This window comes from Oncorhynchus clarkii, chromosome 5, assembly GCF_045791955.1.
Source record: "Oncorhynchus clarkii lewisi isolate Uvic-CL-2024 chromosome 5, UVic_Ocla_1.0, whole genome shotgun sequence".
NCBI classification, from domain to species: domain Eukaryota; kingdom Metazoa; phylum Chordata; class Actinopteri; order Salmoniformes; family Salmonidae; genus Oncorhynchus; species Oncorhynchus clarkii.
In genome coordinates, this window is record NC_092151.1 from 71167691 (window position 1) to 71195342 (window position 27652).

The 27652-nt window shown below is 41.3% G+C and overlaps 1 protein-coding gene across 1 annotated transcript in view; it reads right to left on the reverse strand.

The window, feature by feature from the left end:
- LOC139409335 (SUN domain-containing ossification factor-like) overlaps positions 1–27652 on the reverse strand; it is an 87846-nt gene that overhangs the window by 34115 nt on the left and 26079 nt on the right. The gene's annotated exons all lie outside the window — the stretch shown is intronic.

Genomic DNA, 27652 nt, shown 5'->3' on the forward strand with positions numbered 1-27652 from the left:
GAACAGGACTGGGCTTGCTGAACAATGAACCAAACTACTGTAGAACTGCCCTGCCAATGCCATCCCTGCCACCGCTGCCTTACAGGAACAGGACTGGGCTTGCTGAACACTGAACCAAACTACTGTAGAACTGCCCTGCCAATGCCATCTCTGCCACCGCTGCCTTACAGGAACAGGACTGGGCTTGCTGAACACTGAACCAAACTACTGTAGAACTGCCCTGCCAATGCCATCCCTGCCACCGCTGCCTTACAGGAACAGGACTGGGCTTGCTGAACACTGAACCAAACTACTGTAGAACTGCCCTGCCAATGCCATCCCTGCCACCGCTGCCTTACAGGAACAGGACTGGGCTTGCTGAACACTGAACCAAACTACTGTAGAACTGCCCTGCCAATGCCATCCCTGCCACCGCTGCCTTACAGGAACAGGACTGGGCTTGCTGAACACTGAACCAAACTACTGTAGAACTGCCCTGCCAATGCCATCCCTGCCACCGCTGCCTTACAGGAACAGGACTGGGCTTGCTGAACACTGAACCAAACTACTGTAGAACTGCCCTGCCAATGCCATCTCTGCCACCGCTGCCTTACAGGAACAGGACTGGGCTTGCTGAACACTGAACCAAACTACTGTAGAACTGCCCTGCCAGTGCCATCCCTGCCACCGCTGCCTTACAGGAACAGGACTGGGCTTGCTGAACACTGAACCAAACTACTGTAGAACTGCCCTGCCAGTGCCATCTCTGCCACTGGATTCCTTTTGGTCTTAGTACTAGAGAGAAAGTCTGGAAAGGTCTAATATTGCATAAGAGCACAACAGAGATAAACAGGTGAACAAAAAGAGAAGTAGAGCATTTTTTTTGTGTTTATCTGATCAGAGGGGTAAAGGCCGAGGTGATGTGGCAGGAAAGGAGGGAGGGTCCCTGGGGTGTGTGTGTGTGTGTGTTTTCAGGGCTCAATGAGCGTGGGGCCTGCCTGAACATGTCCACAATGTTCAGCTTCACACACTTTAATGAAATGTTTTTTTACACAATGTATTTTTCCCTCGGGCCTGGTCTTTGAAGCCCAGTATGAATCTAAACAACAGCTAGACGCTGCAATTGTCACCTCACACAGACGCCCCCCTTGCTCTGAAACCTGAGAGCTTCACCTTGACCACTCAGACATCACTGTCAGGCCACACACAATCTGGACTATGTTTTAGCCTATTAGTTTGATGGCAGGACTTGAGAGGATCCTGAGAAAGGTGAATGTGTGTTGTTAAGGACTCTGATCTTCTAGACCAGTGGTTCCCAAACTTTTTATAGTCCCATACACCTTCAAACATTCAACCTCCAGCTGCGTACCCATCATTGTAAGCCTGCCACACACACACACACACACACAATACATTTAGTATTGTGTGTGTAAGTGTTTGTCACAAACCTGCTCGTGGGAAGTGACAAAGAGCTCTTATAGGACCAGGGCACAAATAATAATAATCAATAATTTTGCTCTTTATTTAATCATCGTACATATAAAACCTTATTTGTTCATCGAAAAACTGTGAATAACTCACAGGTTAATGAGAAGGGTATGCTTGAAACCAGGCACAGCCAGAAGAGGACTGGCCACCACTCATAGCCTGGTTCCTCTCTAGGTTTCTTCCTAGGTTTTGGCCTTTCTAGGGAGTTTTTCCTAGCCACCGTGCTTCTACACCTGCATTGCTTGATGTTCGGGGTTTTAGGCTGGGTTTCTGTACAGAACTTTGATATATCGGCTGATGTACAAAGGGCTTTATAAATACATTTGATTTGACATAACTCTGCAATGTTGGGTTGTATTGGAGAGTCTCAGTCTTAAATATTTTTCCACACAGTCTGTGCCTGTATTTAGTTTTCATGCTTGTGAGGGCCAAGAATCCACTCTTACATAGGTTCATAGTAGCAAAGGGCCTCAGTGTCTTAACAGCGCGATTTGCCAAGGCAGGATACTCGGAGTGCAGCCCAATCCAGAAATCTGTCAGTGGCTACTGATTAAATTACATTTTCACAGAACCGCTTGTTGTAATTTCGATGAGGCTCTCTTGTTCAGATATCGGCAAGTGGACTGGAGGCAGGGCATGAAAGGAATAATCCAGTTGTTTGTGTTGTCATGACGTTGGCCAGTGGGTAAGGTTTAGGACCCCCCATAAATACCTTTCTCCCTTTCCTCTCTTGACTCTACAGAAGGACACTTGAATAGCCTTTGTTAAACATAGAGTCTGGGAACATCAAAAGGTGGGGGGAAAGGAACCATATTTCAGTAATCCAACCAGCTGAAAATATGCGTTGGTACTCAATGAATACGATGCCAGATCAGTTGGCGCCTGAGACATTATGACTGATGACAGGACGACAAACTGTATCTTGGAAAGTCTACACATTCTAGTTATCAGATTCACATGGAATTGTTGTGCAATTTAAATGTATAAATATGAAACTATTTGTGAAAAGATGAAATGTCATTTTAGCTTCCAAATGAGAAAATAAGGTTAAAGCTCTGCTCACTCAGTGGCCTGCTCTTGTGAAGAGACATTGGTTCTAAACTATGAAACACGCCCTTCTCTCCCCTCCTATATAAAGCCCTTGACAAAAATGTAACTTTCACTTCCGACGACGGTCCATACGTTAAAAGGACTAACATGTCAAATACAGAACTAAGCCAAACTCAGCGTGAGCTTTGGTTGCGAATAGTATGAACTTTGAACTCTTATTCACTAAAGAAGTGAGACATCCTAGCCGTCGAGTTAGCAACAGCAGCTGTAAACGTGGGCTAGGAAAGGACGGACGACGTATCCAGTCTACCACACAACGACGATATTACAACATATCCAGTTTACCACCAGAGACACTCTTCAAAGGACAAGGAAGATCTCTGTTGGGCAACACGGCCTTCCACCTACAATCAACCTGATTCTGTGAATTATTTGAAATTATGATAAATTGTATGTGTGTATAATCAATTAGAGATTTGATAAAGTAATGCTGAGAATGATTAGATACAATTTAAACCACCCATTCGTAGACGTACGTAGGTTTTTAGTTGGTATCTTAAATGGATAATTTGATAAAGATTAAGTTTTTAAGCACTATTAAAATAATCTACCAAATCTGGGAAATCGAGCTCTAGAAACTGATTAGAGTGTGTCCACTTTTGGTTATCTTACCCTAACGATGTAACTATAAAACGCATATTGGATTATCTCCGTCTGGGTGAAACATTTGAAATTAAACTGCCCTTAAGGTCTGAACATGTTCTATTTTTTCTTCCCAGTATGAGAGAAGTTGCGGGATTTATTGAATAAACTGAATAAAGTTAGAGAGAATTAAGAGGGAATCTCGAGGTCATTTATAATGTCATACAAAGCCTAAGGTTTTCCATCAAACGAATTATCATTGCGTGATTAATGTGATGTAGTAAAGTAATTGAAATACGTTGCATAAGTAAACATAATCTACTTTTATTAAAAGGCGCAATATCTGTTTCCCAGTCATTGCGCTGACTGAATTCTGAGTTTTTGATTTTAAATAATCTATTTGTATGTTTTGCCTGGAAAGTTATGGTCGCTAGTGTTTGTATAAGATATAAACTGAACGTTTTAATAGCTTGTCTGGTTCAAATTAATAGAAGGGATAAATTGAACGTTTTCAATAGATTGTTTAGGTTAAATTGATAGACTAATTCAACTTAAAATAATAACGAAGCGAATTCTGATGCAAGACGATGTCTGTTCACTAAATTATCTGCTGGAATAATGTATTGAGAATTGAGTCGTATTTAAATTACTGTATCAATAGAGAAGACAGTTACCTAAGTTAAAGAAATTCTGAATAACAGCGGAGAGAGAATGGCGATAGGAAGTGATTACCGAAATGATTTTCATTCTTATAGATTGACTGACGCATGTTATAATTTTGGCGCTGCGTGTTATTTTTATAGAAATAGGATACGTTTCATAAGTGTGGAGAGCAAAGAGAAGAGGAAGTTATAAAGTTGGGGTTTTAATCTTACATAGAGGGAAGGGGAAAACGTTGAAATGAGAGGGGTTATATATTTTTGCCCAATGGGAAAAAAGAAAGTATGAAAGAGTTAGTTGCTGTGCTGGATACTAATTGTCAGGGTAAGTTGCTGAACAGTGTTGTAGAATAACGTAAATTTGCGTTATTAGTTTGAATGTACAATAACCTTACTCTTAATTGTTTTGACCGTTGTTCAGGTACACTCTTTTTCTGTATTTCTAGCAGTACAATTTTGATTGCGAGATGTTGATTGGGTTTTATTTGGCTGTAAGAAAGAGATCTGAAAGTTGTGAGTGAGTAAGACATTGGGAGAATGGATTCTGATGGTTATTGATTCTTGGTTTGATTTTTTAAGTAACACCAGTTAATTTGAGCAGGAAAGTTCATGTAGTCTAACATTATAGTATGTTTCCATTATGTGGAACAATGTCAGGTCATTAAAGGTGATTGCTGGATTGAGTAGTATGAGAGCCTGTTGGCAGAAGACGTATGAATGTATGAATGCGTATGAATGTTGAAAAGCAAGATTGGGCCAAACAAGTAAACTAATATGTTAAGTGGGGGAGTAATCATAGATTTTAATTATAGTGTTGTTACCACAATAGTCAAAACAATTTCATATGTTTTGGGGAATTAGCTAGATTGAATTTGGTTATCTGAGTTCCTTTATTGTTTGTTTTTTAAAAGAAAGGTTGGAAGCAAGTATGATGCCTTGGCACTTAAAATCAGATACCACCAGGAGCTTTTTCCATCAGTAGTTGTTTTTTGAGGAACATGCAGACTGTTTTATTTTATTGAGATGTAAACATGAGTCTCTGAGAAATGTTGTCATCTGAACCATTATAGTAGTGAGTTCTTGTGTAGTTTGTTATTTGTATGAATTTATCACTGTATCATCTGCATACATTGGAACTTCAGACCCTGTACAGACTAAAGGAAGATCATTAAGGAACGTGCTGAACAGTATTGACCTTTGGGGAATGAAAGCTTTACGGATATGAGTGGGAAATTATAATACGTTTGTTTTGATTTTTACGCTGATGAGACAGCGCCAACTTTTGAAAGATTTTAGATTTGTAAAAAAAAAAAAAAAAAAAATCAGGATTGGTTTTTACTAAATTTATATCAACAGGTTGAAATTATTAGATTGCTGATTAAAAGTTTTTAGGAGTTGATTTAACTTAATTAAACATTGAATCATACATATACATTGATGGTGATTAAAACGTAAAACGATTAATGATTTGAGGTACAGTGGCATTATCAGTAGGTTTGGTTTATAGTTCTCGTTTGAGTTTCTGAATCGATGTAGTGTAATGAATACTAACTAAGTGTTTTGTGTTTTCTCCGGGAAAATTGATATTTCACTGTCTCTCTCTGGAATGTTTCCAGGGACTATACTCTTGGGGAGAGTGAGTGAAATTGAGGCCATAAACTACCACATTGGAGAGGGCCTGGAAGTTGTTTTGTTTTAGTGCAAAGGTATTTTCAAGGGGCACTCACCACATGGGATTTTAATGAGTTTTTATTTGAGTTTATTACACACGCAAATTATTTTGATAAAGGAATGTTCTGGGAACATGGAAATACAAAAATGTTGGAACTAGTTGATTATTGTTTTCAAATTGTTTAATATAGTGAAAAACACTGCTTTGAAAGGTTTTGTATGACCTATGACCTTCTGATGACTTTCCGTTGTGGCTTGATCACCCGCATTGGAAAGCCATTTGGATAATGAATTTATGGTCATTTGTAATACTGCTTTCAAAATAATTTGTGTAATTGGTAAATATGTTTCTTAGCCATATTTGTAATTTGGACCACTGTGAAGAGGGAGAGGGCATTGCGTTTAACTACGGGTATGCTGCTTTAAGTCTATTTTCCTATGACCATAGGGGTTAAATCATTTTTCTTAGTGGAGTTTTTTCAGTTTAGTGATTTTAATTTGATTAGGTTAGTTGAAATTTTGTTTTACAATTTTTTTAGTTTTGTTTTACATTACTCTCATACAGAGAGATGTGTGTAAAACATGGGGGAGGATTCAGTTTCTTGAGGGTTTGAACTGAAGTCATACAACTTAAGTGATATGTTAAGGAGTGTATTGTATTGTTGAGTGTATTGTATTTGTTCTGTTTGTTTTGTTCTATTCCCGAGGTATAGGTCTAACTTCTTGATCCTTGGCTCTACGATGGAGTTGACAGTGAGTATGAACCAATTTGAAAGAATAGTTTCAATAGAATGTTTTGATATTCTCTGTGAAATATGTTTAGATATGTGTAAAGAATAATTGGTAAAAGTCATAATTTATCATGTAGTTAATGAACTGAACTAAACTGTTGTTCTGATCTGTTCTTTCGAGGTTATCATGAAAAGTGACATCAGACGGTATCTTAATGCACGGAAGAGATAATTGGACCGAATGGTGTGTGTACCTCAAAACCCCCTCTAACTGGCTGAAGAAGAGTGACAAAGGCGTTGAAGAAGGCTTTCCAAACCACTTCTACCGAGAGAAAAGAACCAAGCTAGAAATTGGTGTACAGTATCAGATCTAACATTTTCTTATGATGCTGGTATATTGGTTGACGAATGGACAAGACATGAGTGATAAAGATGAGACATTGAAATTGGGACATTATCATGGGCCGTCCACTTTGAACTGTAAAGCTATCTGGAGAAAAACGAGAGACACCAGAAGATGCAGTGCCTGAGAGGGGGGGTTGGTCAACTGTGCCATTAAATTGTTTATACTTTTGTGGTATCAGGTTGATTGAAGAGGTCTACACCATGTAAATTGTAGTAATTTAGAATGCATTGAGATACTGATCTGTATTATAATCATGATTAAAAAAGTTAATAGTAGAATTATGGGATAATTATACTGAATGTAAGTACATCGGCTAATATTGATGTGTGTTAAATTTAGGTTTTTACTTTGAGTGATAAGACAAATTTGAATCACTGAGGAATGCTATTCTAAATATTGGTTGTGTTTTTATTTTCCTCAGATGGATTATGCTGTGTTATTAAACATGTGCAAGTTTGTCTTGTAGAATACAGGTTGTAAACTTAGTTTCAGAAGGGAGAAAGCGTACATATAAGATTAGGTATTTGACATTGAGGAGATTTGAATTTTTATATTGAGTATGTAATTCATATTCTGATTCTTTAGAAGGGACAATGTCCCTTGAGAGGGGAATGTTGGGGAATAATCAGAATTAGTTGGTAACATTGGTAAGATGTTTTATATTCATCATATGTTTGTAAGTTACTTCTCATCAGAATGTTATTTTTGTATAATACTGTGGCGGGGTTGCAGTATCTGTTCTATGTCAAGTTACTATGTCAATGTTACTTGGGCCGGAGAAGGGGGAGAGGTCAAGCGTGTATCTCTTGGCTCCACAATGTCTGTGTGCCAGTCAGTGTGTCTCTGTGATCTTGTCAAGATAGGATGGATTTGATTTATGCCTGTTGATATGGAGGATTGGTTTATGGTTCTGAGTTTGAGAAAATGAAATAAATTATGCCTATGCTGTCTGGCTATGTGTGTCTTTGCTATAAAGGATCTCAGTTGAAATGTGTAAAGGACTCTCAGATAATTAATTGATAGACACTGAATTGATCTGAGAGTCACAGGGTTGTGATAGAGCTCATATAATTAAAGATGGACTTTGTGATAACTAACTCTGACTTGTGTGGTTTGCTCTCATTATTTGGTAAATAGAGGAAATTTCCACGACAAAGCGCAGCTCAGAGTAAATATTTATTGCATTTTCCTTTTCCAAATGGGTGGTAATTTAGAATGCATAAGATACTGTATTTACGATAGCATAGCTTCTCCCTTTGTTCCTCAGTCTTCCTGGTTTTTCACTCAAACCCAAACCCCTTTGTGGAGCCAGCCGTCATGTCGGCTCCGTCCACCAGGGACGTTTTCTTTATGACATAATTTGCATTCTGTGTATATGTAATTGTGTGATTAGTTAGGTATTTCGTAAATAAATAATTAAACCAAATTTTGTATTGCTGATTCAACTTGTTAGCCAGGGTTCGTGAAGAATTGACAACTTTCAGATGAGACTGAAACAAGGTGACAATTGAATATTGACTGCTATTGATGTAAAAGATTAAGAGTTTATTCGGAAGATAACAGCTCTATAAATATTATTTTGTGGTGCCCTGACTTTCTAGTTAATTATTTACCTGATTAGCTTAAATCAGGTAATATTAATTACAGAGAAATTATTTTATTGAATAGCATGTCATATCACTTAATCCGGTATAGCCAAAGACACGACAGTGTCATCCGCTTTGGGTGCCTGCATAATTGCACACCCAACTCACTCAGGTGCGTCGCTATATCACATTTGACAATGTCCGTAAGCTTGGGTTCATTTTCACACAAAAAAATCATAAATGATAGAAAGACCTGTGTGTTGTTCTTGTTAATGCAGACAGAAAAGAACTCCAACTTCTTAAATCAAAGCCTCAGTTTTTCCCGCACATTGAATATAGTTGCAGAAAGTCCCTGTAATCCTAGATTAAAAACATCACCCAGACAGGCCAGTTGTGTGAGAAACTCGTCATCATGCAAGCAGTCAGACAAGTGAAAATTATGGTCAGTAAAGAAAACTTTAAATTTGTCTCTCAATTTAAAAAAACGTGTCAATACTTTGCCCCTTGATAACCAGCGTAAAAGCCTTACATGGTCACTGTCCATATCATTGCATAATGCAGAAAATACACGAGCGTTCAGGGGCCTTGCTTTAACAAAGTTAACCATTTTCACTGTAGTGTCAAGAACATCTTTCAAGCTGTCAGGCATTCCCTTGGCAGCAAGAGCCTCTCGGTGAATTCTGCAGTGTACCCAAGTGGCATCGGGAGCAACTGCTTGCACACGCGTTACCACTCCACTATGTCTCCCTGTCATGGCTTTTGCGCCATCAGTAGATACCAACATGAGCAGCAGCTACTTTTGGCTACCTATGGACCGGTAGTGGAATTCCCGTGAGAGAGTAATGTTTGATGTGATTGGATGTTCATTATTTGACTAGGCTACCTGTATTTGACATTGTGTTATTTTGCTGAACACTAGATGGTCTCATTTTATTTTTGGCAGTGAAACGAGGCTACTCAGTCGAGAAAAAAAAACTCACCCAAATGTATAGCCCCGTTGGAAAATAAATGGACTGTTTGAAAATGTGAATACATTTTTTTTTACAAATGTGAATTGCATTTTTAATTGCGCGTACCCCAGTTTGGGAATAGATGCTCTAGGCTAATCAATATAGAGCATAACATAAGTCTGTACATTCTTTAACTTTAAACTCGGACAGAGAAGCCAGTTCTAGGTCCCAAGAAACAAAGAGATCTTCTGTTGGATCTGACAATTAATCTTGGTTGTACAATCGTCTCAAAAAAAAAAAAACTGAAGGACCTCATCATTAATCTGGACGCTGATCTCTCTTTTGACCAACTCAAAAATATTTTCAAGGACAGCTTTTCCATTTTCGTAACATTGCAAAAAGCGTTTAGACCAAAAATTATGCAGAAAAGCTAATCCATGCTTTTGTCACTTCTAGATTAGACGACTGCAATGCTCTTCTTTCCGGCTACCAGGATAAAGCACTAAATAAACTTCAGTTAGTGCTAAATATGACTGCTAGAATCTTGGCTAGAACCAGCATTTATCATCATATTACTCCAGTGCTAGCCTCTCTACACTGGATTCCTGTTAAGGCTAGGGCTGATTTCAAGGTTTTACTGCTAACCTACAAAACATTACATGGGCTTGCGCCTACCTATCTCTCCGATTTGGTCTCGTTGTACATACCTAGATGGACGCTACGGTCACAAGACGCAGGCCTCCTTATTGCCCCTGGAATGTCTAAGCAAACAACTGGAGGCAGGGCTTTCTCCTATAGAGCTCAATTTTTATGGAATGGTCTGCCTATCCATGTGAGAGACGCAGACTCGTTCTCAACCTTTAAGTCTTTACTGAAGACTCATCTCTTCAGTAGGTCCTATGATTGAGTGTAGTCTGGCCCAGGAGTGGGAAGGTGAACGGAAAGGCACTGGAGCGACGAACCGACCTTGCTGTCTGCCTGGCTGGTTCCCTTCTTGCCACTGGGATTCTCTGCCTCTGACCCTATTATGGGGGCTGAGTCACTGGCTTACTCGTGCTCTTCCATGCCGTCCCTAGGAGGGGTGTGTCACTTGAATGGGTTGAGTCACTGACGGGATTCTTCCTGTCCGGGTTGGCGCCCCCTTGGGTTCGTGCCGTGGGGGAGGAGATCTTTGTGGGCTATACTTAGCCTCGTCTCAGGGTAGTAAGTTGGTGGTTTGCGGATATCCCTCCAGTGGTTTGGGGGCTGTGCTTTGGCAAAGTGGGTGGGGTTATATCCTGCCTCGTCGGACGGGGCCACAGTGTCTTCAGACACCTCGTCTCAGCCTCCAGCATCTATGCTGCAGTAGTTTGTGTCTGGGGACCTAGGGCCAGTCTGTTATATCTGATGTAATTATCCTTTCTTATCCGGTGTCCTGTGTGAATTTAAGTATTCTCCCTCTAATTCTCTTTCCCCAAGGACCTGAGCCCTGGGACCATGCCTCAGGACTACCTGGCCTGATGACTACTTGCTGTCCCCATTCCACCTGGTCGTGCTGCTGCTCCAGTTTCAATTGTTCTGCCTGCGGCTATGGAACCCTGACCTGTTCACCGGACATTCTACCTTGTCCTGGACCTGCTGTTTGAGACTCTCTCTCTCCACCGCACCTGCTGTCTCTAACTCTGAATGATCGGCATGAAAAGCCAATTGACATTTACTGCTGCGGTGCTGACCTGTTGCACCCTCTACAACCACTGTGATTATTATTTTTATTTGACCCTGCTGTTCATTTGTGAACGTTTGAACATCTTGGCCATGTACGGTTATAATATCCACCAGGCACAGCCAGAAGAGGACTGACCACCCCTCAGAGCCTAGTTTCTTCCAAGGTTCCTGCCTTTCTAAAACCAAATCTAAATCTAGCCACTGTGCTTCTACAGCTGCATTGCTTGCTGTTTTGGGTTTTAGGCTGGGTTTCTGTATAGCACTATGTGACATGGGCTGATGTAAAAAGGGATTTCTAAATACATTTCATTATTTCACGCTATCTTGACTGATGCACGCCATACTATACATGTCCCTTTCCTCATCCTCCTCATCTACAGAGCACATGATCCATGCATCTAATCATCTAATCATCCAGTGCTGATGGTGTTGCAATGAGGGCCTAATCACAAAGCATCACCACTTTGTACAAACATCCAGCTCTAACCTGACGGCCCCACAGTTGAATTCGGAAGTTTACATACACTTAGGGTGGAGTCATTAAAACTCGTTTTTCAACCACTCCACAAGTTTCTTGTTAACAAACTATAGTTTTGGCAAGTCGGTTAGGACATGTACTTTGTGCATGACACAAGTAATTTTCCCAACAATTGTATAATTCACTGAATCACAATTCAAGTGGGCCAGAATTTCCATACACAAGTTGAATGTGCCTTTAAACGGCTTGGAAATTCCAGAAAATGATGCCATGGCTTTAGAAGCTTCTGATAGGCGAATTGACATCATTTGAGTCAATTGGAGGTGTACCTGTGGATGTATTTCAAGGCCTACCTTCAAACTCAGTGCCTCTCTGCTTGACATGGGAAAATCAAAAGAAATCAGCCAAGACTTCAGAAAAAAAATGTAGACCTCCACAAGTCTGGTTCATCCTTGGGAGCAATTTCCAAACGTCTGAAGGTACCACGTTCATCTGTACAAACAATAGTACGCAAGTATAAACACCATGGGACCACGCAGCCGTCATACCGCTCAGGAATTAGACGCATTCTGTCTCTTAGAGATTAACGTACTTTGGTGCGAAAAGCACAAATCATTCTCAGAACAACAGCAAAGGACCTTGTGAAGATGCTGGAGGAAACAGGTACAAAAGTATCTAAGTCCTATATGGACATAACCTGAAAGGCCACTTAGCAAGGTAGAAGCCACTGCTCCAAAAACGAAATAAAAAAGCCAGACTATGGTTTGCAACTGCACATGGGGACAAAGATAGTACTTTTTGGAGAAATGTCCTCTGGTCTGATGAAATAAAAATAGAACAGTTTGGCCATAATGACCATCGTTATGTTTGGAGGAAAAAGGGGGAGGCTTGCAAGCTGAAGAACACCATCCCAACCATGAAGCCCGGGGGTGGCAGCAACATGTTGTGGGGGTGCTTTGCTGCAGGAGGGACTTAACAAAATAGATGCATCATGAGGCAGAAAAATTATGAGGATTTATTGAAGCAACATCTCAAGACATCAAGTTAAAGCTTGGTCGCAAATGGGTCTTCCAAATGGACAATGACCCCGATCATACTTCCAAAGTTGTGGAAAAATGGCTTAAGGACAACAAAGTCAAGGTATTGGAGTGGCCATCACAAAGCCCTGACCTCAATCCCATAGAAAATGTTTGGGCAGAACTGAAAAGGCGTGTGCGAGCAAGGAGGCCTACAAACCTGACTCAGTTACACCAGCTATGTCAGGAGGAACGGGCCAAAATCCACCCAACTTACTGTGGGAAGCTTGTGGAAGGCTCCCTGAAATGTTTGACCCAGTTTAACAATTTAAAGGCAATGCTACCAAATACTAATTGAGTGTATGTAAACTTCTGACCCACTGGGAATGTGATGAAAGAAATAAAAGCTGAAAAAAAAAATCACTACTATTATTCTGACATTTCACATTCTTAAAAATAAAGTGGTGATCCTAACTGGCCTAAAACAGGACATTTTTACTAGGATTAAATGTCAGGAATGAGTTTAAATGTATTTGGCTAAGGTGTATGTAAACTTCAACTGTATATGGCAGTGTGGGTAGGTAAATGTAAGAGGCAGCATACAAAATCAGACCATAATGAGCCGTAGGGTGGATACAGCCACAGCTAAACTTAGCGCCATAGCTTTGAACTATGTACTGCTTCAAATGTCACATATGCGAGGGTGGGAGAATGGTTGATGATTGACCCGGGGTGGTGAGGGTATACTGTATGCTGACAGGCCTATGGGTTAGAGCAGGGGTGTCAAACTCATTCCACAGAGGGCCTGCGGGCTTTTGTTTTTTCTGTTCAATTAAGACCTAGACAACCAGGTGACAGGAGTTTCTTACGACACTGAACAAAAAAAAAACTCCAACATTCAGCAATTTCAAGTTACAGTTCATATAGGGAAAATAGTCAATTGAAATAAAGTTGTAATCTATGGATTTCACATGTCTGGGAATACAGAAATGCATCTGGTCACAGATAACTTAAATAAAATCTGAAAATCAGTCAGTATGTATGTGGTGTGACCACATTGCCTCCTTCGTAAAGAGCTGTTCAGGTTGTTGATTGTGGCACCACTCTTCATTGGCTGTGCGAAGTTGCTGGATATTGGCGGGAACTGGAATCCGGTGTCCTACACGTCAATCAAGTACATCCCAAACATGCTCAATAGGTGACATGTTTGTTGAGTATGCAGGTCATGGAAGCACTGGGACATTGTCAGCTTCAAGGAATTGTGTACAGATCATTGCGACATGGGGCCATGCATTATCATGCTGAAACATAAGGTGATAGCGATGGATAGCATTTGCCCACCTAAGTCTGTTACGAAGCCGAGCTGGCGGAGAACGATGAGCATACAGATGAGCTTCCCTGAGAAAGTTTGACAGTTTGTGTATAAATTCATCGGTTGTGCAAACCCCAAGTTTCATAAGCCGTCTCAGACGATCCCACAGGTGAAGAACCCAGATGTGGAGATCCCTAGGCTGGCGTGGTTACACGTGGTGTGCGGTTGGACATACAGCCAAATTCTCTAAAATGACATTGGAGGTGGCGTATTTGAGAGAAATTAATATTAAATTCTCTGGCAACAGCTCTGGTGGACATTCCTGCAGTCAGCATGCCAATTGCACGCTCCCTCAACTTGAGACATGTGGCATTGTGTTGTGTGACAACTTCAAATTTTAGAGTGGCCTTTAATTGTCCCCAGCACAATGTGCACCTGTGTAATGATGTAAGGGTAATCAGTTTCTTGATGTCACACCTGTCAGGTGGCTAGATTATCTTGCCAAAGGGGAAATGCTCACTAACAGGGCTGTAAACAGATTTGTTTTCAAAATATGAGAGAAATACACTTTGTGCACATCGAACATTTCTGGGATGTTTTATTTCAGCTCATGAAACATGGGACCAACACATTACATGTTGCGTTTAATTAATCAATCAAGTTCAAGGGTGGAGCAAAAACTCGCAGACATTCGACCCTCCATGGAAAGAGTGACAAGTGGGTTTGAGTATATTGTCCAATCCTTTTAGCCAAAAATACTAGGCTTCTACCCCCATCTGCACGGGCCTATAGGCTAGCCTAGACCTTGTTGTGAACGTAACTTCTGCCACGGTGAATACCGCGGTGATGGTAGGAGTGTTTATGTCACAACGTGTCTGAGGAACTGGACAGGATCCACAGAGAGATGATTGACACCAGAACCATTTACAACTGGATTGACAGTTATAACTCAATTAAAATAATCCCCATAAAACGACCTCTGATCCCAGAAGCCTTGGATTTCTATAACACTTCACACGCGCACTCACCCCTCTCCTTGATGGGAGTTCTCTTGGACAGCTGCAATCATCACATGCTGAGGAACCAAGTGGTCGGCTGATATTTCAGACATTACACAGAAGAAAAATCGACACAATTTAGGTTCACATGATACTCCTTAAACTATTCATACACTCGTACCTGTATATACGGGTTGAAAATTGTAGATTTGGGCACTGATAAGCGCCTACATTGAAACGCAGTGGCTGTACAGTAACATGCGGTAGCCTAAATGACGTCAGAACTCAGGCGCTGTATGGGTTTTGACTGGACTGCCGTTCTGAACTTGAGCACCGCATGCGACAAGACGTTTCCCTCACCCCTCGGGGTAATCGAGAAACATTTTTGTCTGAGTGAGGGAAATGCTGTAAATTAAAAGGACTTAATGTATTTTGAAATATGAGACGTTGAGGATTCTAATAAATACCGCTTTGATGTTATACAAGCAAGCTAAAACACCAGAGTTCAAATGTGCACTTCACATTTCCATATAATGACTCATGTCACATACAGTGTCAAAGTTTTTATTCACCATTTTTGGTGTAGAGTTACAAGACGACAAACTCTGGGTTATCCTGAACATAATGATCCTGTTTGTCTTTGGTGAAGAAAATTTGCCTACGAACACGCACCTGAATGCACTCATGACTCTTTTCTATGTGCACCAAAATTACAAACTGTTTATCTGAATTGCCTTGTGAAAAAATACGAACTTAGTGTTAGGTTATTATTTATTTTTTAACTAGTCACATTGGCAAAAGAACAAGCTTTCAAATTAAGCCCACCTGACCCAGATTGCGATTTACAAAATGGGCTGTTTTTGGATTATGTAAACAGTAATTGTGTGATGGAGGGGATCCAGGACTGTGTTCCAAACAAAACTACTAGTGTGCCCGCTGCAACTCCTCAACGGCACAGCTAGGAGAGCTCAAAAAAGCATGTTATAGTGCATTGAAATTACCTTGGAACTGTGGACACTAGAGGTGTGTGTACACCAGTTAGTCCTCTCATTCAAACTTTTGTCTTTTTTTGTCTTATGTTGCACCTACTAGGGTTGCAAAGGGTCGGAAAATTTCCGGAAATTTTTCATGGGAAGTTAAGCCCGGGAACTTGGCTTAAATTAATCAAAAAAGTTAGCTTAAAACAGTGAACCTTTTTTGTGGGATACACAAGGCAATTCTAGGTCTTCTGGCATATTTTGGTTAAACTGTCCCTAATTCAATGGAATTGCAACCCTCTGCATGCACAGTGTACTCTTCCATCACATGTACAGCTGATTCTCAAGATCTTTCACACTAATGAGATGCTATTGAGCCCACACTACTACACTGTATGAGCCAAGTTTCCACACGTTTCCTTTTAAAACATTTATCTTACAAAGGAGTTGTTTAATCTAACTGCTTAACTATTTATCTGTACATGGAATTGTATTAGTTGTGTTTTTTAAAACTATTTCCACCCCTAATCTTTACATGAAAATGCCACGAGCACTATCTGATGTGTGGAAGGAAAAGCTGTGTACATGTGCAAATACTGTGCCAAATCATATGTGAAGAATGCAAAAAAGATGCAGAATCATCTGGCCAAGTGCACAGAGTTCACTCAGTGCTCACAACAAGCAACAACTGACTAAAGTCCCTCTAATTCTATTCAAGGTGAAAATAATGAAATCAGACACCTTATCAATAGCAACAGCTCATGGTCCTCCTGGAATCAGAAGTTTTTGACAGAATGGAAGAACGTAGTCAGAGAAATGCTGATGAATGTCTTGCTCAAGCTGTGTATGCAACTGGTTCACCTCTGAAGCTCACAGGCAATGTGTATTGGAAGAGATTTCAGAATGTCCTTCGCCCTCCAACCAGATATGCTTTATCTACTCATTTGCTGGATGCAGAGTTCAAGTGAAGGTCAAGCAAATCATAGAGAAAGCAGACTGTATTGCAATCATCTCTGATGGGTGCTCAAATGTTTGTGTGCAAGGAATAATTTACTACATCTCCACCAGTCAACCAGTATTTTACAAGAGCACAGACAAGGGTCAACAGACACACCGGTCTCAACATTGCAGATGAGCTGAAGGCAGTCATCAATGACCTTGGACCACAGAAGGTATTTGCACTGGTTACAGACGATGCTGCGAACATGAAGGCTGCTTGGTCTAAAGTGGAGGGAGTCCTACCCTTACGTCCCACCTTTTGGCTGTGCTGCTCATGCAATGAATCTGCTTCTCAATGACATTGTGGCACTGAAAACAATGGATACACTCTACAAGAGAGCCAAGGAAATGTTTAGGTATGTGAAGGGTCATCAAGTTACAGCAGCAATCTACCTCACCAAGCAAAGTGAGAAGAATAAGAGCACCACATTGAAGCTGCCCAGCAACACCTGTAAGGGTGGTGCCATCATCGTGTTTGACAGTCTCCTGGAGGGGAAGGAATCTCTCCAAGAAATGGCCATATCACAGTCTGCCGATATGGACAGCCCCATCAAGAGGATCCTCCTGGATGATGTATTTTGGGAGAGAGTGGTAAGCAGCCTGAAACTCCTGAAACATATAGCAGTAGCCATTGCATGGATTGATGGAGACAATGCCATCCTGTCTGATGTTCAGATTTAAGAGAAGAAATCCATACTGCCCTGCCCACTTTACTATTGCTCCAAGCAGAGGAAACTAGTTCTGAAATACATCAAAAAGCGTGAAGACTTCTGCCTGAAGCCCATACACGCCACAGTGTACATGTTGGACCCCAAGCACGCTGGCAAAAGCATCCTGTCTGGTGCAGAGATCAACAAGGCATATGGTGTCATCACTACTGTGTCTTGCCACCTTGGCCTGGATGAGGGCAAGGTTCTTGGCAGTCTGGCGAAGTACACTTCCAAGCAAGGGCTTTGGGACAGAGATACAATACAGCAGTCATGCCAACATATCTCATCAGCCACCTGGTGGAAGGGACTTGGTGGATCAGAGGCTCTTTCCCCTGTTGCCTCCATCAAGGACAACAACCACCGAGCCACTACCTGTTCACACTGCTACCATCCACAAGGCGAGGTCAGTACAGGTGCATCAAAGCTGGGACCGAGAGACTGAAGAACGGCTTCGATCTCAAGGCCATCAGACTGTTAAACAGCCATCACTAACAGAGAGAGGCTGCTGTCTCCATTGAGACCCAATCACTACCACTTTAATAAATGGATCACTCGTCACTTTAATAATGTTTACATAGTATATACATATGAGTAATGTAAGCTGTGTTCTTTTTCTATTGCACCTTGCCTATGCCGCTGGGCCATCGCTCATCCATATATGTACATATTCTCATTCACCCCTTTAGATTGTGTATTAGGTAGTTGTTGGGAAATTGTTAGATTGCTTGTTAGATATTACTGCACTTATGGAGCTAGAAGCACAAGCATTTCGCTACACTCACATTAACATCTGCTAACCATGTGTATGTGACCAATAAAATCTGATGACAGATTTTGCCTATTGAATATAATTCTAGAAAATGCATAAAATGCATAATCTAATTGCAACGTCTGCCTATGCCCACACATATGGTCTCAAGAAAATGCTATATTTTCAATATCCTCAAACACCAAGTTAGGCACACTTCATTTCAAAAATAAGGCCATCACGGTCAATCATGAATGATAACTCTTCACATTTTACTGGTGAGAAACATCCAAACTACATCTGCATGCCATTCATTTGATCTCAATCAGTTTCAAGTTAATATGCATTTAGTATGCATTTAGATCTTCAACAAAAGGTGAGCAAATTAGTGCAGATGGTGTTACACAAAATACAGGAAGGCCATATAGTTTCAATCCAAGCAAATTCAACCTAGTGGCGCACGCTGTTGAGTTTTGGCAACGAGACATTTTTGGGGGGACTATTAAACTAACCACCCTAAAACTTCATAAGAAATGACTAAAGATAGTGTTTTTAGTGTAACAGCAACATGTGCTATTATATTTGGTTCAGTTACGTAGAACACTAAATGAATCAGTGTGATCTTCAAGACATTGCTTCAGCTTTGATCTAACTTTACTAAATGAAGTGGTAGAGCGACTCCGGTGTACTCTGGCAGCATTACACCCCCGGAGTAGCTCTTATAATCACAGGTAGCTTACACTTTTGCCTCTCGCAAAATTTGCTAAAGTTTGTGATGCAGAAACGAGGTAACACATGTTTGATGAAAATCTGGGAATATTTGGCCAAGAAAACCTGTGTTTAACAATAGGCCTACGTCTCGTCTTGCACTGAGCAGAATATCAGATCTCAACGACTGGAGAAGTGTTTAATGTCACCAGTACCACATCCTTATGATATACATTTTCAGAAGCGCAACGTGACTGCAAGAGATAGGTTTAAATGTCTGACTGAAATACGGGACAAATCTCCTTTTTTCCCCCTAAATTAGTAGAGATTGATATTTGTTGATAAAATGCGGGAAATGATTGTTTAGTTGCGGTACAAAGGGCTAAAATGCAGGACTTTCCCACTCAATCTGCTACAATTGTTTACCCTTGTGTGTGCATGAGTGTGCCAGTGGGTGTTGAAGTCTGATCATCCACTGCAGCATACAGCACTAGTGTGGACACAGCTCTTCTCTACACAATGTGTGAATCATAGTGTGGAACAAAGTCCAGTTTTACAGGGAGGCTGACTGACTAATGAAGAGGCCAGGTGTGTAGAACTGAGATGAGACTAACAGCTTCTAGTCTGGTAACATTCCTTCCCTTAAAGGAAGAGAAGCAAAAAGAGGGGCAGAAAAGTTACCTCTGCTAGACGGAGCAGCTTTAGGGGAGGAATGTGACCTAGTTCTGGTCATTATTTAACAAGTGGAGAGGAGGACCCTGCAGACAAGAGAGTGGGGAAGGGGGGAATGAGAGGTGTGTGTTGAAGTTGCCCCTATAGAGACACTGATCTCGGGTCAGTTTAGCATTTTTTCCCCACTAATGGTTAAGTTTAGGATTGGAGAGATGATCCTATCTAGCGGAAACAACACCCTGGAGCAGGGAAAGAGAGACTAGAGAGGAACGCGATTGAGACTAGAGAGGGAGAGAGGAACGCGATTAAAGAAGACTAGAGAAGGGAGAGGAACGCGATTAATAGAGAGACTAGAGGGGGAGGGAGAGGAAAATAGTGTTCCTGTAGTCAGTCAATGTCAGTAAAGAGGGAAGAGCCTCAGGCATTCCACTGACTCAGCACATTGACAGTTCAAGCCTCCTCCTGCCCTTTTTTCCCTCTCCATCTCTGTCTGTTTTCTACTCTTCACAGGGGGCCTAGTCAACAGGTAGACATAAAACCTGCTCATACAGACATTGCTTATGGTGGAAAACACACACAGTGGGGGTCTGGAACTACTGCAAAGCAAACCCTGAATTGATCTGAAACTACAGGACAGATATGTCGAATGCCTTGTGGGATCTGTTCATATGTCCAATTCACACAGTTCAGTGTAGATGAAGGAAAGGAGATGGAAGAGGAAGCGTCAAGCTACTTCAGAGTATTGGGATGCAATAAGAGGTGATTTGTGATTGGACCCCACATTCGGACAAATGACAGACATCTTTTAGAAAGGTTTTGGCATTGTGGTTGAGCAGACAGATCAGATCCAGAACCACGTCAGGGGTGTTTCCCTGCTCGCCTCAGAGACGAGAGTGGGTGCATTAACACACAAACACCAGTTATGGCCAGCCAAATCCCTTGATATTTCCTGTTGGGTTTAAGGGCATACAAAGGGCCAGAGAGGGAGAGAGAGAGAGATGGGACTACAGGGCATAGCCCATTGTACCAACAGACTGCATTCAAAACACACACAAAGCCTGTGTCCGGTCGCCCATAACAATAGAGATCCATTAGAATGTGGAGGGAAGATGAATCTCCCTGCATTAAGATAACAATCCATGCTTTCCATAACCTTACCCTGACATTCCCACCCAACACCAGCCACATCTCTCTGACCCAGTCCAGTCTGATCTAGACATTTGTTCAGAGAAAGTCCTGATGTGGTTCTGATAGATCAGGGAGGGTGTTTGTGACAAATGATGATCAGGGAGGGTGTTTGTCCTGACGTGATGGCACACGGCGTTGTGTGTGAGCTCACAGTTGTGCCAGACATGAGTAACACAGTTCCCTTTATGAATACTAACCGAAGACCTGTATTCCCAGCTCCAACCTTCCCAGATAACCCTACCAGCGTTTGATGAAGGTATAGGACCACCACACTGATCTCCCTCCCTCCCTCCCTCCCTACACACACCTCACTGCATGACAACCCTCATACAAGCACAGGTGCCCAAACCCAAGGGCAGTTTATTGCATTCCACTTCGTTACTGCTTTTTCCTTTCTTTGTTCATGTATATTTTGTAATGTATTGAATGTGTCCGTTTTGTTTAAATGCATGTTACTGTTGGGAGGTCACAATTCTGTTTGAACACTAACATCGATATGCTTCTTAATAAAACTTGAAACAAGCCATTAAACATCATTATCATGGGCTTTTATTATTTTTTCTTTATAAATATGAATCTACAAATTAAGAAATGCCAGGTTGGAGAGGATTCGTCGCATTTTCGGTATGACACATTATCAAAATTATTATTAAATAAAGACATGCCTACATTGTCCTTGTCTGTTGGCTTTTCTGCATATAATTATTTTTATTAATTTTTTTAAATATGGATCCTATTTCGACACACAAAACCATTCACAAAGTCCAAATGGGTTTCTCCCACTTTTCCTGAAATAGTCACATAATGTCAGAAACCCTACTGCTGCGGTCATTCGATGGCTTTGGCATATGTTCTTCAAACAGAGGACGCCGTGTTGAGATAAATAATTAAGCCTAAGCTACTGAAAAATAGGCCTTTTACAATACTAAAACATGACAAGGGTATTTGATATTTATTAAAGTGATGGAATCTAGACAGGCTACCAGCATATGTCAGACAACAGCAAATGTCTCCTTTCCTTATTTGAATACCTAGGCCTACTTTCATAAAGCCTATGAGATAATGAATTGACAAGGACAAAATTAAGAGCAGAGACAGCTATGCTATAGTATGAAGATGAAATTGAAAGTCATTCAAATAGAAACAAATACACCCAATATGTCCACATCCTATTTATCAACATTGATTACTCTATAAATGAAGAAAATTATACCATGCCAGGTTGGAGGATTGGCACATTGCCCATTTGGCAAAACATTAGGCATTACAAGCCTCAGAGACAAAACAACCATGACGATTGATGTTGAAGAATTAAATGAAGTCACATCCAACCTTTTTTTTAAAGACAGATTTATTTATTTACTTACAAGCAAGCAATGAAACAACCCCCCCCCCCCCCCCCCCGTATAAAATAAAGTCCACATATTAAACAATGTTTTTACTGAAGTGCCTATAGGCTACTGCTTCAACACCTACATGTCGAGTGGATTAGCTGCTCCAGCATCAAACGACAGAAAGAGGATGAAATGTTGACAGCTCAACACAAGACTAAGTGATCAAAACAATTGCTTATAATCATTAGTAAACATATTGTAGACAAACAACCGCTCTTAGGTTAAGTTTATCTACATGAAAATAAAGTTTAAACATTTTTTCCCAAAAATGTACATAAGCCTAGTTAAACGGTTTAGAATGTAATTTTATTTTCATGACGGCCTTTATCCATAACCATCGGTTACACGGTTATTCAATTACTGTCACAGCCCTACCGGTAACTCATTCTGTCTGCCATCACAGCCCTACCGGTAACTCATTCTGTCTGCCATCACAGCCCTACCGGTAACTCATTCTGTCTGCCATCACAGCCCTACCGGTAACTCATTTTGTCTGCCATCACAGCAGGTGCTGCTGACGTTGATGTAAGGCAGTCCCAGTAGCCTGGTGTAGCTCTGTGCAGGCCCTGCATGGCCTACTAGCTGCTACTAAATACCTTCATCTGATAGCTCTTAATTAACAGTGTTAGCTAACTATAGCATGAGATACAGTAGGGTTGCACAGCAGGCTTATTTACTCACAGCTAAGCTCTTTACTGATACAGACACTCCTATTCTCATTTTTTATTTTATTTTACTTTACTAGGCAAGTCAGTTAAGAACAAATTCTTATTTTCAATGACGGCCTAGGAACAGTGGGTCATTTGACAGGGTCTGCATAGAAAGAGAGAGAAGGGAACCACCAGCTAGCAGGTAGATGGAGGGAGAGATAGCTAATATAAAATGGAGAGAGGGATAGGGATAATAGAGCATCCATTAGCTGGCAGTGAGGGAGTTATTTCAGGGTGTGTGGATGGAGAATATCTATCACTGGGGCGGCTGGTAGAACACTCTTTGGGCCGTAATGGGTATGTAGTGGGTTAATTTTTGATGCTGCTGTAGAAGTTTGAATGGAATCTAATGGCTGTGATGGGGTTTAGGTTAGCTAATAGAAAATGCAGAACAGCAGAATCTTTAGGCCTCTAAAGCACTCCTGACATGTAGTTCAGCCATTGTTAGCTAACATTTCTATGAATACCATTTTAGAGAAATACAGTTACTATAGTTGGAAGTCATACATATTGAATAGCATAGTTACTAGTCTGGGGTCTGACATCATTTGGAACTGCTCTGTTAATATTCACGTGTGTGTGTGTGTGGCCCTGACGCTGGAGAGGAGTCTTGTGATGTTGGCCCTAGACCTAGATTAGATATGGCTGACTCTGGGTTCAGTGGGTTGTGAGAGGCAGAGTGGTGCATCAGAGGCAGTAGGGAACAATACTACAATGTCGATGGCTTTTCAATAAACAAACCAGATTTTTCCACTCCAGCATTGGAGTTCCTTAATGGACAACAAAATAAGATGACAAAGGACCTTCCCTCAGTCATTGCCAAGTCTCCAAAGCCTAGAGATACCAAAAGCCTGGAAACTTGGAGAGACCAGAAAGAGAAGTGCAAAGTGTCATGAGCTGTCTGTTTCTCCCTGAGCTCAGCCACTTATTAAAGATCAACACAAAACTCTACTACTCCATGTAGCACATCTACTAACCCAACAACAGCCGAAGACAAACAGGATTACCGATTATAGAAGGGAACTAAAGGGCTGACCGAGGGATGGAGAGTGGGGGTGAGAGTCCAAGAGAGACAGAAAATTTGAGGTAGAGGCATAAAATCGACTTATAAAGATCGAAATGTAGACAGAGAGAGGTAGACAGAAAGAGCAAGAGAGGGAGGGAGAGAGCCACATGTGCAGGGTGAGTGCAGGGCAGGCGGTATGCCAGCAGGGCTGTTAAAGTAGGGCAGCCTCGGCCAAGCAGACAAAGTCATTCCGTCAGCGCATAGGGGGGGGTCCGAGCTCTTAACGGACCAGGCGCTCTGTGTGTGTGTGTGTGTGTGTGTGTATACACACTATAGTGTGTGTATACTGTATGGTTGTGTGCTTCTTTTTTTACCAGACTGCTTTGGTGTGTATGTGTGTTCTGTGCTATGTCCTGTCTGCATGGAGTAACAGAGGACAGCATTACCAAAGCCTGCGGATCGCAAATAATCACCATCACTGGGCTGGAGGCTGAGCAAGGGGGCAGGATGTCAATACCAAAATATGGGGCATCATGGATCTTTTGTGTTTTGGCTGTTGGTCCTGCATGGCCAGAGGAGTGCCAGGGGGTCTGAGACATCATGTACAGGCTGTAGCGGCAGAACTGAATACAGTAGCTACTTAGTGTGTGCTCTAGCAATACAGAACGGTGGTAGAACTGAATACAGTAGCTACTTAGTGTGTGCTCTAGCAATACAGAACGGTGGTAGAACTGAATACAGTAGCTACTTAGTGTGTGCTCTAGCAATACAGAACGGTGGTAGAACTGAATACAGTAGCTACTTAGTGTGTGCTCTAGCAATACAGAACGGTGGTAGAACTGAATACAGTAGCTACTTAGTGTGTGCTCTAGCAATACAGAACGGTGGTAGAACTGAATACAGTAGCTACTTAGTGTGTGCTCTAGCAATACAGAACGGTGGTAGAAATGAATACAGTAGCTACATAGTGTGTGCTCTAGCAATACAGAACGGTGGTAGAACTGAATACAGTAGCTACTTAGTGTGTGCTCTAGCAATACAGAACGGTGGTAGAACTGAATACAGTAGCTACTTAGTGTGTGCTCTAGCAATACAGAACGGTGGCAGAGTCACCAATCTCCTTCAAATCAAATTTTATTGGTCACATATACATGGTTAGCAGATGTTAATGTGAGTGTAGCAAAATGCTTGTGCTTCTTGTTCCAACAGTGCAGGAATATCTCACAAATAATCTAACAATTCCCAACAACTACCTAATACACAGAAATCTAAAAAGGGGTGAATGAGAATATGTACATAAGTACATGGCTGAGCGATGGCCCAGCGGCATAGGCAAGGTGCAATATTAGTGTCCAGTTGATCACTGTGTTCTATCAGTGATTCAACTCTGCTACTGTGGTACAAATCCATCCATCAATGACTACAGTTGAACAACAAGAGCTGCTGTGGTGTGTGTGCCTGCATGCGCGTGCATGGGTATCAAGCATGTTAGGAAACAGTTCTGGGTCTTGAATCATGTCAGAGACAGAGGTTAACAACAAAACTCACATTGTAGACTTCTGTTCAGTGACAAAGGAGGAGATCACAGAGGAGTCTCTACCAAAACGGTTATTTTGTGGTTTAGGGAGAATAAGCCTTTCCGACATCTGTAATTAAAGGCAACCACATTATTGTCCAGTCAACAACATTTATTCTCTACTCCTACAGACTTCTGTATACCTCAAGAGTATAAAACTCAGAGGTACTGCCAACCCTACAGCACAACCCAAGGGAGGGAATGAGAAAAAAAAAACTCAGGGACAGCCTTGAATGCACAAGAGACAGCCATATCTCTGTCAGACGATGCCATTACATGCTACTGGGGCACAGGCCCGCGCACCCTCACCCTGTCATGCCCTACTGGGATAGGTATTGCCAGAGTATCAACATGACAGGAAACAAACCAGTGACTGCCACAGTCTTATCAACATCAACAGCTCTTATCAGCTCTGATACTATATTGTAAACACCCTAGTGGCAGGAGGGAATTGTTATAAAAAGGAAAAACCCACTCACTGAAATACTCTAAGTTACAGTGGAAGTCAGAAGTTTACATACACCTTAGCCAAATACATTTAAACTCAGTTTTTCACAATTCCTGACATTTACTCCTAGTAAAAATCCCTGTCTTAGGTCATTAGGATCACCACTTTATTTTAAGAATGTGAAATGTCAGAATAGAGAGAATTATTAATTTCAGCTTTTATTTCTTGAATCACATTCCCAGCAGATCAGAAGTTTACATACACTCAATTAGTATTTGGTAGCATTGCCTTTAAATTGTTTAACTTGGGTCCAACGTTTTGGGTAGCCTTCCACAAGCTTCCCACAATAAGTTGGGTGAATTTTGGCCCATTCCTCCTGACAGAGCTGGTGTAACTGGTGGTGAGTCAGGTTTGTAGGCCTCCTTACACACTTTTTCAGTTCTGCCCACACATTTTCTATAGGATTGAGGTCAGGGCTTTGTGATGGCCACTCCAATACCTTGACTTTGTTGTCCTTAAGCCATTTTGCCACAACTTTGGAAGTATGCTTGGGGTCATTGTCCATTTGGAAGACCCATTTGCGACCAAGCTTTAACGTCAGATGTTGCTTCAATATATCCACATAATTGTCCCTCCTCATGATGTCATCTATTTTGTGAAGTGCACCAGTCCCTTCAGCAGCAAAGCACCCCCACAACATGATGCTGCCACCCCCGTGCTTCACGGTTGGGATGGTGTTCTTCGGCTTGCAAGTCTCCCCCTTTTCCTCCAAACATAACGATGGTCATTATGGCCAAACAGTTCTATTTTTGTTTCATCAGATCTTTGTCCCCATGTGCAGTTGCAAACCGTAGTCTGGCTTTTTTATGGCGGTTTTGGAGCAGTGGCTTCTTTCTTGCTAAGTGGCCTTTCAGGTTATGTTGATATAGGACTCGTTTTACTCTGGATATAGATACTTTTGTACCGGTTTCCTCCAGCATCTTCACAAGGTCCTTTGCTGTTGTTCTGGGATTGATTTGCACTCTATGAGATAGAACGCGTCTTCTTCCTGAGTGGTATGACGGCTGCGTGGTCCCATGGTGTTTATACTTGCATACTATTGTTTGTACAGATGAACGTGGTGTGGTACCTTCAGGCGTTTGGAAATTGCTCCCCAGGATGAACCAGACTTGGAGGTCTACAAGTTATTTTCTGAGGTATTGGCTGATTTCTTTTGATTTTCCCATGTCGTCAAGCAAAGAGGCACTGAGTTTGAAGGTAGGCCTTGAAATACATCCACAGGTACACTTCCAATTGACTCAAATGTAAATTAGCCTATCGGAGGCTTCTAAAGCCATGACATAATTTTCTAGAATTTTCCAAGCTGTTTCAAGGCACAGTCAACTTGTGCATGTAAACTTTTGACCCACTGGAATTGTGATACCGTGAATTAAGTTAAATAATCTGTAAACAATTTTTTGAAAAATTACTGGTGACATGCACAAAGTACATGTCCTAACCGACTTGCCAAAACCAGTTTGTTAACAAGAAATTTGTGGAGTGGTTGAAAAACGAGTTTTAATGACTCCAACCTAAGTGTATGCAAACTTCAACTGTATGTATTAGGTTAGGATCGTCAGCGTTCATGTACAGTGGGGCACTTATTTTCCACCATAATTTGCAAATAAATTCATAAAAAATCCTACAATGTGATTTTCTGGATTTTTTTTCTCATTTTGTCTGTCATAGTTGAAGTGTACCTATGATGAAAATTACAGGCCTCTCATCTTTTTAAGTGGGAGAACTTGCACAATTGGTGGCTGACTAAATACTTTTTTGCCCCACTGTATATGCCTTTTGAACACGG